Here is a 13,867-nt window from a genome sequence, read left to right as displayed (position 1 = left end):
GCCTGCAATAGAGCCTGCTTTCCTCACCAGTTTGTCCAGGCGTGAGGCGTCCTTCTTCTTAATGCTGCCTCCCCAGCACACCATGGCGTAGAAGAGTGGCGCTCGCCACAACCGTCTGATAGAACATCTGCAGCATCTTATTGCAGATGTTGAAGGACGACAGTCTTCTAAGGAAGTATAGCCGGCTCTGTCCTCTCTTGCACAGAGAATCAGTATTGGCAGTCCAGTCCAATTTATTATCCAGCTGCACTCCCAGGTATTTATAGGTCTGTACCCTCTGCACACAGTCACCTCTGATGATCCAGGAGGGGCTAGGCCTCCTAAAATCCACCACCAGCTCCTTGGTTTTGCTGATGTTCAGTTGTAGGTGGTTTGAGTCACACCATTTAACAAAGTCCTTGATAAGGTTCCTATACTCCTTTTCCTGCCCATTCATGATGAAGCACACGATAGCAGTGTCGTCAGCGAACTTTTGCATGTGGCAGGACTCCGAGTTGTATTGGAAGTCCGATGTATATAGGCTGAACAGGACCGGAGAAAGTACAGTCCCTTGTGGCGCTCCTGTGTTGCTGACCACAATGTCAGACCTGCAGTTCCCAAGACGCACATACTGAGGTCTGTTTGTAAGATAGTCCACGATCCATGCCACCAGGTATGAATCTACTCCCATAAGCTTTTAAGTCTGGAGACAGTCGAGGAGCAGTGGAACAGGATTAAAAATGTTTTGCATGTAATGCAGGACAGGTACATACCTAAATTTGAAATTAATAGGAAATTTTAAAAAACTCCGCAGTGGGTTAATAAAGAATTAAAAAAGAAACATGAGGTCAACCATTAAGAAGGATATTAGGGAGGCTAAAAGGCAGTTGGAGAGGAATATAGAAGATAAGGCAAAAGCCAACCCAAAGAGATTCTTTCAGTATTTTAGTAGTAAATTATCAGTCAAGGAAGAGGTGAAATGCATCTGGACTAGTAATGGGGAAATAAAAAGTACACACAGTGAAATAGATGATGCTTTATATAAGCATTTTCTGAGGTTTTCATAAGTAATGAGGTAGATAACCTCCCAGCGGTAGATGAGACTACTAAGGAGGTACTGATCATTTTGGAAATTGTAGAGGGAGAAGTGCTGCTCAGATTAAATTGGCTGAAATCAAAGAAATCTCCAAGACCAGATAATATTTATCCTCGAGTTCTTTAGGAGGTTAGCAAGTACATACAGTATATAAACCATTGACACATATTTTTAGGAAGTCACTGCACACTGGGGAAATTGTGAAGGACTGGAAAATGACAAATATTATCCCGTTATATAAAAAGGTGTGACTTGGCAGATCCAAGCAACTATAGGCCAGTAAGCATCACAAGAAAATTAATGGAAGGAATTATTAAGGATAACACTGAGCAGCACATGGCAATTACAACAGTTTTTCTGAACAGTCATCATGGGTTCAGAAAATGGAGGTCATGTTTTGCTAACATGCTGGAATTCTATAAGGGAGCAACAAAAGGATATGATCAAAGTTTATGATATTATTTATCTGGACTTTCAGATCGCATTTGATAATCTACATGAGAGGCTGGACATCAAACTAAAAGAAGCAGAAGTAGAAGTAGAATGGGCTTAGACACAGGAAGCTGTGGGTGATGGTGCGAGGAACCTTATCAGAATTGGCTGATATTAAGAGTGGGTCAGTGCTAGGGCTGCTGGTATTGTTAATATACAGTATATATAAATGATTTGTATTGGAATATAAGTAACAAGCTAGTTAAGTTTGCAGATGATACCAAGATAGGTGGATTGGCAGATAGTTTAGAATCTGTTAAATCGTTACAGAGGGACTTGGACAGTATACAGGCTTGGGCAGATTTGTGGCAGATGAAATTTAATGTTAGTAAATGTGAAGTAACAAATGTAGGAAGTAAAAATATTAGGTTTGAATACGTAATGGGAGGACTGAAAGTTAAGAGTACATTTTATGAGAAGGATTTAGGAGTCGCTATCAACTTCCATACAGTGTTCAGAAGCCATTAAGAAGGCTAACAGAATTTTAGGTTATATAGCATGATGTGTGGAGTACAAGTACAAGGAGGTTATGCTCAAGCTTTATAATGCACTGGTGAGGCCTCATTTGGAGTATTAACGTGTTGCATGCTGCTCCTCACAGACTTTTCATTTTTGTGTCTGTATTTTTGTTATTGTCGTTGTTTGTACAACATTGGTAAACATCGGAGCAATAAAGGCACCAGTCGCTACCTTTGAAGTTATCGACCAGGGGCTGCTCGCCACAATAACTCAAGATCAAAGTGGCGGATGTGACCCACCTGACCACACCCAGAGGACGCAGAGGAGAAAACGTGGCCGGCGTGCCAGGATCCAAGCGAGGATGAAACGCCGAGGACTGCAACTTCCACTGCTTAGCATTTTCCTAGCTAATGCCCAGTCTCTGAACAACAAACTAGATGATCTCCGTGGTAGACTTCGTTTCCAGTGAGATCTACGTTACTGTTGTGTTTTCTGCTTCACGGAAACATGGCTCACCACCTGCACGCCGGATTCGGCTGTCCAGCCAGATGGCTTCTCTATCCACCGCGCTGATCGGTCTGTCTCCTTCGGGAAAAAGAGAGGTGAGGGGTATGCTTCCTCATCAACAATGCGTGGTGTACAGATGTGGAAGTCATTTGATAAAGCTGTTCACTGGACCTGGACTGACTGCTCATCAAGTGCCGACCGCTTTACCTGCCTAGGGAGTTTACATCCCCCCCAAGCAAACACCAGCACCGCACTTAAGGAACTGTACAGCATCATTACGGACTGTGATAACACACACCCCAAAGGTTTGGTTCATCGCCAGAAACTTCAACAAAGCAAGCTTCAGGTCTGATTACCCCAAATACTACCAACACGTCTCCTGTCCCACCAGGGGTACTAACACGTTGGACCACTGCTACACTGCACACAAAAATGCGTACCACTTGCTTATGCGGCCGAACCTCAGCCAGTCAGACCACCGCTCTGTGCTGCTCCTCCCTGTTTACAAGCACCAGTTGAAGTGTGTAGAGCCGATCTTGCAAGAGGTGCACTGTTGGACCCCAGAAGCAGAGGAGAAACTTATGGACTGCTTTGAATCTGTGGATTGGGATGTTTTCAAAGAGACCTCTGAGAATCTGGACGAGTATGCTGCAGTTGTCACAGGCTTCATCGGGAAATGTGTGGATGACTTTATGGATATTTTTAATACTGTACATCTCTGAGTGTTTCATCTGTCCCCACCTGCTTCAGGCACACAGCTATCGTCCTTGTCCCAAAGAAAAATAAAGTAGACTGCCCTAATGATTACCGCCCAGTACCACCTGGACGAGTATGCCGCAGTTGTCACATGTTTCATCGGGAAATGTGTGGATGACTGCGTACCCACAAAGTCTGTACACGTATTTCCCAACCAGAAGCCCTGGATGTGTGCTGAAGTACGCCAGCGGATCCATGAGCGCAGCAGTGCATTTCACTCTGGAGATACACAGGCATACAAAAAGAGCAGGTATGATCTCCAAAAAGCCATTAAATATGCAAAGCGCCAGTACGCCCATAAACTGGACTCTCAGTTTAACAGCACAGCAGACACTCGTCGGATGTGCCAGGGTATCCAGCTGATCATGGACTACAAACCCCAGAAACATGCGGCCACCTTTACCGCCGCTTCACGGCCAGATGAGTTGAACGTGTTTTTCGCTCACTTCGAGCTCGCTAACACAGACAGGCCTGTTCGACCCCCCGCAGCACCGCAAGACTCCAGCCTGAGGCTCTCTGAGGATGACATGAGGAAGACTTTTTCCCGGCATAGCATCCGCAAAGCACCCAGCCTAGACAGAGTCTCAGGTCGTGTTTTAAAAACACGTTGCGACCAGCTAGCTGCTGTCTTTATGGATATTTTTAACACATCTCTGAGGGTTTCATCTGTCCCCACCTGCTTCAAGCACACAGCCATCATCCCTTTCCCAAAGAAAAATAAAGTAGACTGCCCTACTGATTACCGCCCAGTAGCACTTACCCCCATAGCCATGAAGTGCTTTGAGAGGCTGTTGCTAGAACACATCAAGGACATCATCCCTGACCATCTGGACCCCCTCCAGTTTGCCTACCATTGCAACAGGTCCACTGAGGATGCCATCTCCATAACACTTCACACCACCCTGTCTTATCTGGAGAACAAGAACTGTTATGCCAGGCTGCTGTTTGTGGACTACAGCTCTGCATTTAACACCGTCATTCCATCCCAGCTCATTGCTAAACTCCTGGATCTGGGGCTTAGCTCTTCACTGTGCAACTAGGTACTGGACTTCCTCACCGGCAGACCTCAGCAAGTACATATTGGTGGAAAAACCTTCTCCATCATCACCATCAACACTGGCACCCCACAGGACAGCGTGCTGAGCCTCCTGCTTTATTCTCTCTACCTCCATGACTGCGTAGTTAAGTGCAGCTCTAACACCATCCTCAAGTTTGCTGAAGGTACCACTGTAATAGGTCTGATCAGCGAGGATGATGAGACAGCCTACAGGGAGGAGGTCAGACTCCTGGCAGGACAACAACCTCACCCTCAACGTTAGCAAAACTAAGGAGATGATTGTGGATTTCCGCAAACATGCAACAGAGCACAGCCCCATCTACATCGGAGGTGAGGCAGTGGAGCAGGTCAGCAGCGTTAGGTTCCTGGGAGTCACCATCACTGATGATCTTAAATGGGCAAGTCACACTGTGGCAGTAGTCAAGAAAGCCCAACAACGCCTCTACTTCCTCAGGAGACTGAGTAAGGCCCGGATGTCTCCCACAATCCTGTGCAGATTCTACAGGTGTACTGTGGAATCCATCCTTACAGGATGCATCACATCCTGGTACAGCAACTGCTCAGTTCAGGACTGCAGAGCTGTACAGCGTGCGGTGAATACAGCAGATCACGGGCACACAGCTCCCTGCGATCCATGACATCCACACTACACACTGTCTCAGGAAAGTGAACCGTATTAGGTGGGACCCCAGCCACCCTGCACTGTCATTTTTCAGCCTCCTTCCATCTGGGAAGTGACTAAAGTCCATTTGGATGCACACCTCCAGGTTCAGGAACAGTTTCTACCCAACTGCAATCAGACTCATGAACAATCAGTAACCTTGTGTCACCTCCACTGCTACCTGCACATATACTTCTGCCACTGTCTCTATTTATTCCTAGGATTCTGGTTTTATTTATTTACTTATTTATATTAATTAATTTATTGTGTGTTTTTTGTCTATGTTCACTGTCTGCGGGGGCACATGCAAAAAAAAAACATTTCATTGTTCATGGTACTTGCACTTGTACACATGACAATAAAGAATTGAAATTGAAATAGTGAAATAGAGTACTGTGTCTGTGGTGGGTTGGCACCCTGCCCTGGATTGGTTCCTGCCTTGTGCCCTGTGTTGGCTGGGATTGGCTCCAGCAGACCCCCGTGACCCTGTGTTCGGATTCAGCGGGTTGGAAAATGGATGGATGGATGGATGGAGTACTGTGTGCTGTTTTGGTCTCTAGGCTACAAAAAGGACATAACAGCACTAGAAAATGTCCAGAGAAAAGTCTCATTCCAGGGCTATAGGGGATGAATTATGAAGAAAGATTTAAAGAGCTGAGCCTTTTCAGTTTAGGCAAAAGAAGATTAAGAGGTAACATGATTGAAGTGAAAAAAATTAAAAAGAGAATTAGTGTAGTGTATTGAGGGTAAATTTCACACAAACGTTAGGACGTTTTTCTTTAAAACAGAGAACCATAGACACTTGGAATAAGCTACCAAGCAGCGTGGTAGACAATAAGACTTTAGGGACTTTCAAAACTAGACTTGAATTTTTTTTAGAAGAATTAAGTGAATAGGACTGGCAAGCTTTGTTGGGCTGAATGTCCTGCTCTCATCTAGATTGTTCTAATGTTTTAAAATACATACACAAATTTTTATGGTGAATATTGTGGTTAGGGGCGGTATGGTGGCACAGTGGGTAGCGCTGCTGCCTTGCAGTTAGGAGACCCGGGTTCACTTCCCGGGTCCTCCCTGCGTGGAGTATGCATGTTCTCCCCGTGTCTGTGTGGGTTTCCTCCGGGTACTCTGGTTTCCTCCCACAGTCCAAAGACATGCTGGTTAGGTGCTTTGGCGATTCTAAATTGGCCCTAGTTTGTGCTGTGTGTGTGTGTGTGCGTGCCCTGCAGTGGGCTGGCGCCCTGCCCGGGGTTTGTTTCCTTCCTTACGCCCTGTGTTGGCTGGGATTGGCTCCAGCAAACCCCCGTGACCCTGTAGTTAGGATATAATGGGTTGGATAATGGATGGATGGATGGATATTGTGGTAAGTTTCTGACAGAACAGTAATTTTACCAGAGTATGGTGCTTCTCCTTTTAACTGGAGAGCTGGTGCAAGAAAATGTAGTGTTTTACTAGTAATAAAAAATAACAAAGCTTATATTTTACTTGAAAAGTTATTTTTGTTATTTATTATTATTTAAAGAATGGCAGTGACTATTATAAATTCTGTCTAAAATGGTCTCTGCTGGCAGTGATGTTAATTTTCATACTAATAACTTATCCATGTTGATGTGATCTTTGCACCTGTCTGTTGTGATAACTGTCATGTAGACTTATGAGGACTTTTTTCTATACAATCTATATCAACAACGTCTGGAATATGAATGGAAGGGCTTCTTGGTTTCAGTGCACCAAACTAGGAGTACCTGCAACAGTAATTGAATCCCTGAAAATGGCAATTTGAAGAGAGCCTGTTTAAACATAAAGCTCCTAAATAATAATACCCTGATTCACGGAATCAGTTTTTTTACACTGTGTTATATAGCGGTAGTAGCATGAGAACAGGACATGTCAAAAAACTTTTCCCAGGAAAGCTCCCTCTATTCTATGGACTCATGTGGATTCATTGGAGGCAGTAGCAAAACTATCATTAACATTTACTTCTGCCATCTCAATGACACCCAGGAGAAACTGTGGAGCACCTTCAGGAAAAAGCAAATTGTTCCACTGTGTCCAGGTAGCACAACCAGTAGTCTTGTTTTTTTTTGTTTACTAGCATGCTTTAAATATTATAATATATCTGTGTGTGCTAATTTTGAATTGATAGCCACTTTTATTTTAAATTGTTCAGGAACATATTTATTTGAGCATACCTTTGGGGAAAATCAAGGTAAAAATGCTTTGCCTGTCTGTCTTCTATTACCTCCAATGTGCATTAGGTTATAAAGTTGACACCTTTTTATATAGCCTCAGAGTTCACAGCCAGGTCCAGATTCATGCCTAAGTAAGCTCCCAGGTACAGAAACTGCCTGGTTTACCATAATGTCTGCTTCCTGGAGGAAAACCAAGGTCTTGTTAAATCTGAAGTTCACCGTCACCCCTTTAGTTCTGCTAATGTCAAGTTGCAGATGGCTTCAGCAAAGTCACCCACCATGCCTCTATATTCCTCCTCTTTTCTACCACATGTACATCCCAAAGCCTTTTGAATATCACTGCAGGTGATGTGCCTTAGAAGTGTATTTAAAGTGTGATGTGTGTGTGTAATAACTACAAACAGCAATCCTCAGACCTTTTGAGTGGTTTCATTAAGCCTCAGCTTTGTGCCACGAATATGTGAATACATCAGTTAGTCAAAAATGTAACTATTCAGCTCAAGTAAAAATATATGGAAATGAGGACAATTGCCAAGAGACTGTCTTGGTGTGTGTCTATTCCCCCACAACTTTTTGTTAATGTCTTATTAAAAGTTTTCTCATTTTTATTTTTCACACATAATTTTATTGAATCACAGAACCACTATGCATATAAGCTTTAAATTATATTCTCATATTCTTTCTCACAAAAGAAAAATACATAAAGATTATATGGGTTTCTTGTAGGAAGTTTGTCTTCTCTTGTATAGCAGAAAATAATGTTCCAGATATTTTTATTTACTACTAGCCGTGTCCCGCGGCTCCACCCGCGTTGTAGTGAAGCAGGACAGTGAGGAGAGCCCTGCCAGGCTCCCCACTCCTGACGTCACTCCCCTCGGCCTGCAGCCTCTGTTTTGAATTAGCGCGAATATACTGTATTGCTTCACAAGCGAACTATGATACATAGCGCAAAGAGAGAAGTCGCAAAATTAACTGGAATGTACAAGCAAATTATAGAAAAAAACGCAATCTAATTTCGTTAAGTAGTTCTCTCGTTAAAATCGGACAGACAGACAGACATTGGATTTTATATTTATAGAGATATAATATTATTTTTTTTAGTTTTAGATGTGTTGCATGTGTAAACTAATGGTGAATTTCATAAGCTATCTAGTATACAGAATGGCAGTGGGGAGTGGCCTCTGGCAGTTTGCCTTCTTGTGTGTAGTGGACGCTCGCATTGATGTAATATGTGTCTGACTACTAGACTGGAACACAGAGTTGTGAACTAAATTCTTAAAATAGTGCTGTCTGCTCATGAATTTTTTTCACTGTTTATTTTAACTTAATTCAGATGAGCATTTTACCTTTACCTTTGTCTAATGTAAAGGACTTTGATCGTGAATGTTTTGTGGTGTCTATTTTGTAACAGAAAAGAAAATGGCATTCTCTTTTGAAATGACCTGCACTCTCTATATGATTATAGCCTATCACAAACCATTAATTGTAAAGCCATGAGTTGTTCTTGTGCTGTAGTATTATTATAACAAGATAGGTTATTATAACAACTGTCAGATCTTCTTCATCTTCTTTTGGCTGCTCCCGTTAGGGGTTGCCACAGCAGATCATCTTATTCCATATCTTCCTGTTCTCTACATCTTGCTCTGTCACACCCATCACCTGCATGTCTTCTCTCACCATATCCATAAACCTTCTCTTAGGCCTTCCTCTTTTCCTCTTCCCTGGCAGCTCTATTCTTCGCATCCTCTTCCCAATATACCCAGAATCTCTCCTCTGCACATGTCCAAACCAATGCAATCTCCTAATCGTCCAACCTAAGCCGACCCTCTAATGTACTCATTCCTAATCCTATCCATCCTCGTCACACCCAATGCAAATCTTAGCATCTTTAACTCTGCCATCTCCAGCTCTGTCTCCTGCTTTCTGGTTAGTGCCACCGTCTCCAACCCATATAACATAGCTGGTCTCACTGCCATCCTGTAGACCTTCCCTTTCATCCCTATCTTGCTGATAACCGTCTGTCACAAATTACTCCTGACACTCTTCTCCAACCATTCCATTATAACATCTGTCAGATAATTACCAAAATTCACCTCTCTGTTCATCCAAATCTTGAATGCTTAATCCATGTTAGAGAATAAAGTCAACTGCTGGGCACACTAACATACATCATCATACCACTCTAGTATAGAGTCACCAGTTATCATGAATTTGGGAGTACCTACTCTTAAATTCTCAAAAACTGTAGCACAAAACCCGTAAGGGGAAGGAACAATCAACTTTGGGTTGTTTACTACAGGGAAAATAAAGAACTTTTATAAATTAAAAATTTATATAACAAAAAATGCACTTGAACATGAAAGCTGCAAAAGCACAACAGTAACATATATGCTCACATATAAGTTGGGTCTTGAAACCCGAAAAATCGATCATAAAATCAGACCCCGAGTTATACGTCCGTTCAAAACTGTGACACTTAATATTTTTTTTTTTTACATCTTCTTGCCTCCTCCAATCTCGCATCTGTTTCTCAGATGCATCGAATTTTGTTGCAGTAGCGCAGTTACCAATTTCTTTTGCTACTTCAATATTTAATTTAAAACCAGTTTATTTTCTTCTGATCAAACGCTCCATCGTAGATAAGGGATGCTCTTACAATAAAGGTGTATGAAGGTGTGAGATACAAAAAACACAAATCATTGCAAACGTTGCTTCGGAATAGTTTTGGGTATTACTGTGTTGTCAAATAGGTACAATAGAGAGAGAGAGAGAGAGGTTAGGAGCACACGCTGATACAGAGCATTGCCTCACCCACACAGAAAAAAGTCGGTGTGCTGCGTGGTTACTCTCTCAGGTGGGTGTTAGCATATCATAATCCCTTGTACCAATAGCGTGAGTTTTCCGCATTCAACTTATACGACTGACATTATAAACTACCAGAAATTATACTGTAAAATCAAGTCCCGACTTATCTGTGGGATAACTTATCCGTGGGAGAACTTATCCGTGAGTATATATGGTAGTTGCCTAAAATAGGCAGTCCAGTAGCAACAAAGTAGCAAAAAACACAGATGCAAAAAAAGTCCACAAATAGAGAAAAATGTCAAAATTCAGTAAATCCACTAAAAAGTACAACAGTAAGGATCACTAGAACCCACCAAAACTATCAAGCACACTCAAATGAACTACAACGTTCTGCTTGTTTCTTCAGCCTTTATATGAAATGATCGGCAGGTGGCCTCACCTCTTGGGGTCCACTGACAAAACACACAGAACATGCACATGCAGAGGTACACAGAAAGTAAATAATTCACAAAACGGATAAGTAAGGCCAACTCTACTATACCATACATAGTCTGTCAAATATAATAGACACAGCCATTGGTGTCAGGAAGGGGTGTCCCCCACAATACTCCTACCAATTCTTCAATCATACATCCATGTACAGATCTCTTGAATCTCCAAGAGTAGCAACCTTCCTGTTGCCACACTTCTCCACTCTTCAGTCTGCAACAAATGCCTTCAATACTCCATGGTTTGGGTGCAACATTTTAATTTTTGCCTTGGATCAACAAAATAAGTTGAGTCAACACTGCTGATTAGTACATTCTGTAGATGATCGGAGACACTGGAATGGTACTTAAAGAACATAAACAGAAAGGCACCCTTTGCCTAAGGTTTCGATTCTTTAAGTAGTTCAGCTCGGAAGAGAGGGTCAGTCTTGGGGATCTCTATCTTGGAGCCAGCTCAGGCTCAAAATGGACACTTCCATTTAAAACCTGTGTTTTATAGGATGTCGACTGGAAGGGGCAGGGTCAATTGCCCTCATTACTCATGCTGTAGATAAGAACATAGACAACACCATTAGTGACAGACCCACCTTGTCCCTGAGTGGTATTACATACCTTTGATGACTCTGGAAGGGGAATAGTTATACAATTAATAAACATAAGTAACAATATTGATAAAACAATCAAAAAATAACAAAAAAGGCATTAATCAGGAATTTGAAACCCAGCTGGGACTTTGCCTGAAACATAATTTCAATCAACTAATCTGCTCATCTTTACAATGTGGGATGAAAAGCAGAGTCAGTGGCGTAGCGTAGTGGGGGCGGCAGGGGTGGCCCGCCCCGGGCGGCACTTTTATGGGGCGGCAAAATTTCACAATAAATAATAATAATATCTTGTAAAAATTTGAACCATACCTAAATAAGGGGGCGGCGGAATTTTCCTCCGCCCCGGGCGGCTGACAACCACGCTACGCTACTGAGCAGAGTACCCAAAAAAAGTAGTCACAGATGCTAGGAGAACGAGTAGACTCCATATTGACAAAGTTCAGATTGGGACTCAAACCTGGAGCTCTGCACCAACAAGTAGGGAGAAAATAAGTTACCTCATTCCATTACAAACATAAGTTATCTAATATTCATAGCAAATGTAGTCACAGTGTGATTAAGTTGTTCTCCAAATGGAGGGTGAAATTATGTATGGGTTCATTTTTGTACTCAAGGTGTTTATTGCTATTGTGAACCTTGGATAGATGTGTGTGTGCTGCCTTCACTTCATATTGCACACCTACTGTATATTTTTTTCTCTTGTGTGCACAGACGCTCTTCTTATTTCCGTTATATACTTCAGGGACAGTGCAGTTTAAACTCTTGCTTAAATTTGAAATGCAATACAACACTGTGAATGGGTGTCATTTTCAGTGTGTGCTTTTTCCAAAGGTACAGTTACAGCTTTTAGTACCTTATCATTTTAGGAACTGATCTCTTTTAAGTGCTCATTTTGTTTTTGTCCTTGGCCAAAATTACATTGTCAGTTTTGGATGTTCCCTAACATGAACTATGTCATATGCTTTACTTTTGTTTACTATTCTAGATGTGTGCTTTAAAAAACAAAATTTGCTTCCCAGGTAGGTCATTTTTTAAACCCATGCTGGCCCTAATTTAGAAAATTGCTTGTTTTTGTTTATTTTTGACTATAGGCTATTCTGTTATTTTACACAAACAGTGGAGAGTATTATGGGTCTGTAATTACAGGTGAGAGTTGTTTTTTCCCTCTTCTTGTGGATGGCAGTCGGATTTGCAAATTTCCTGTCATTAAGTACTTATCTAATATGAAGCAGCTAATGGAATATGATCCTATGTGTTTTTACATTTCACAAACTAGGCCTACATTTTTATTTATTTCAGTATTTGTGATTAAATCTCAATTGACTCAGAGGCTTTGCTGTGCTTTTGCTACCTTACCTAATGTTGATCTTGCTGTGCTCTCCTGCCAAATGAAGCACAAAATGGAAAGTTTTGGTGCGTTAGTATTGGAAGTTAAGCATGCTTGTGTTGTCTACTCATGGTGTGGACACTGCTTAACATATATTGCTTACTGAACAAGTGTCTTTATTAATATACAGTGCACTCACAATAAAACACTGATTTTATACTTTCATGAGTGATGCAGGGATGCATCAGAAGAAAACAATTTGAATTTTACATTTATGCACACATTTAGATGCATTGCTATTTTTAGTTCATACCCTTGAACAAGTTTTCTCTGTGTCTGTTGCACATGCATGTGTGTTGGATTCAGTGAATAATTCTTCACAGACCAATGAACGCTGAATGTTTTTTTTCAAGTTATTTAGATGCAACAATCAAAATAATATGAAAAATAAATTATTTATTTAAAAACCTTTATGTAAACAATGGACTCCATCCCACATAGCAGCAGGAAGGTGTCTTCTTGATTGCACTGAATTATGCTTTGTTTGAAGGAAAAAAAACAAAACTTTATTGAAAATGAAAAGAAATGACAATTTATTCACAGTATAATGACCAAATGGTTTATAAAGTAACTTTTACTAAAATTTTTGAGCACATGGACAGTTTTTTTCACATTTGAGCTGATGGCGGTATATTAGGTCTAAAATTACATGGCAGAAAATTTAACCAATATATCAGAAAGGCACACCTGTTATTATTAAAGTTTTTAAACAATTCATTCTAAAAAGCAATGATATTACAACAGCACAGTCCCCTGAGTATGTAACACTGTGTGCGATAAAAATTAACAGAAAACCTGCAGATTATTTTAATCATAAAACGTGTGTTGGTGTATTTGTGTCTTTTGGAAATGTCTTTTTTTATGGATTTATATGGACTTGCATGTGACCTGTATGTAATATGTGTTCCTATTCCTTTAATAATATTACCCAGAGTGCTGTGCTGTTGATTGAAACAGGAAGGAGTGAAGAGTCCATATGTTTTAGTGTTGTTATTTGGTAGCAGCGGCAGAGCTAAAGATGAGGGCCTACTTAAAATTCCAAGGATTAATAAAATAACAGGATTATTAGGATTAACAAAATAACAGTGGAGGGTTGAGTTTTTAGTTACAGGTCCTCGAAGCTTTGGAATAATATGTCTGCTAATATAAGAGATAGCCCAGCTTTTAGATCCAGGCTGAAGACTAAGTGCTTTAGCTTAGCATACCCTGACTAGAGCTGCTGATTAGATGTACATACTGCATTTCTGTTTGTTAGTCATTTGCATAGAAATATGAGTATCCCAATATTTTAAAACTTTTACTAAATATCCATTCTGTTAGTCTTCTCTCTCTGTGTAGATGTGGCACTTGGTGCTCTGCTATATTACCAGACTGCTCTCCTGCATA

Source organism: Erpetoichthys calabaricus, chromosome 3, assembly GCF_900747795.2.
Source record: "Erpetoichthys calabaricus chromosome 3, fErpCal1.3, whole genome shotgun sequence".
NCBI lineage: Eukaryota > Metazoa > Chordata > Cladistia > Polypteriformes > Polypteridae > Erpetoichthys > Erpetoichthys calabaricus.
This window is presented reverse-complemented; position numbering follows the sequence as displayed.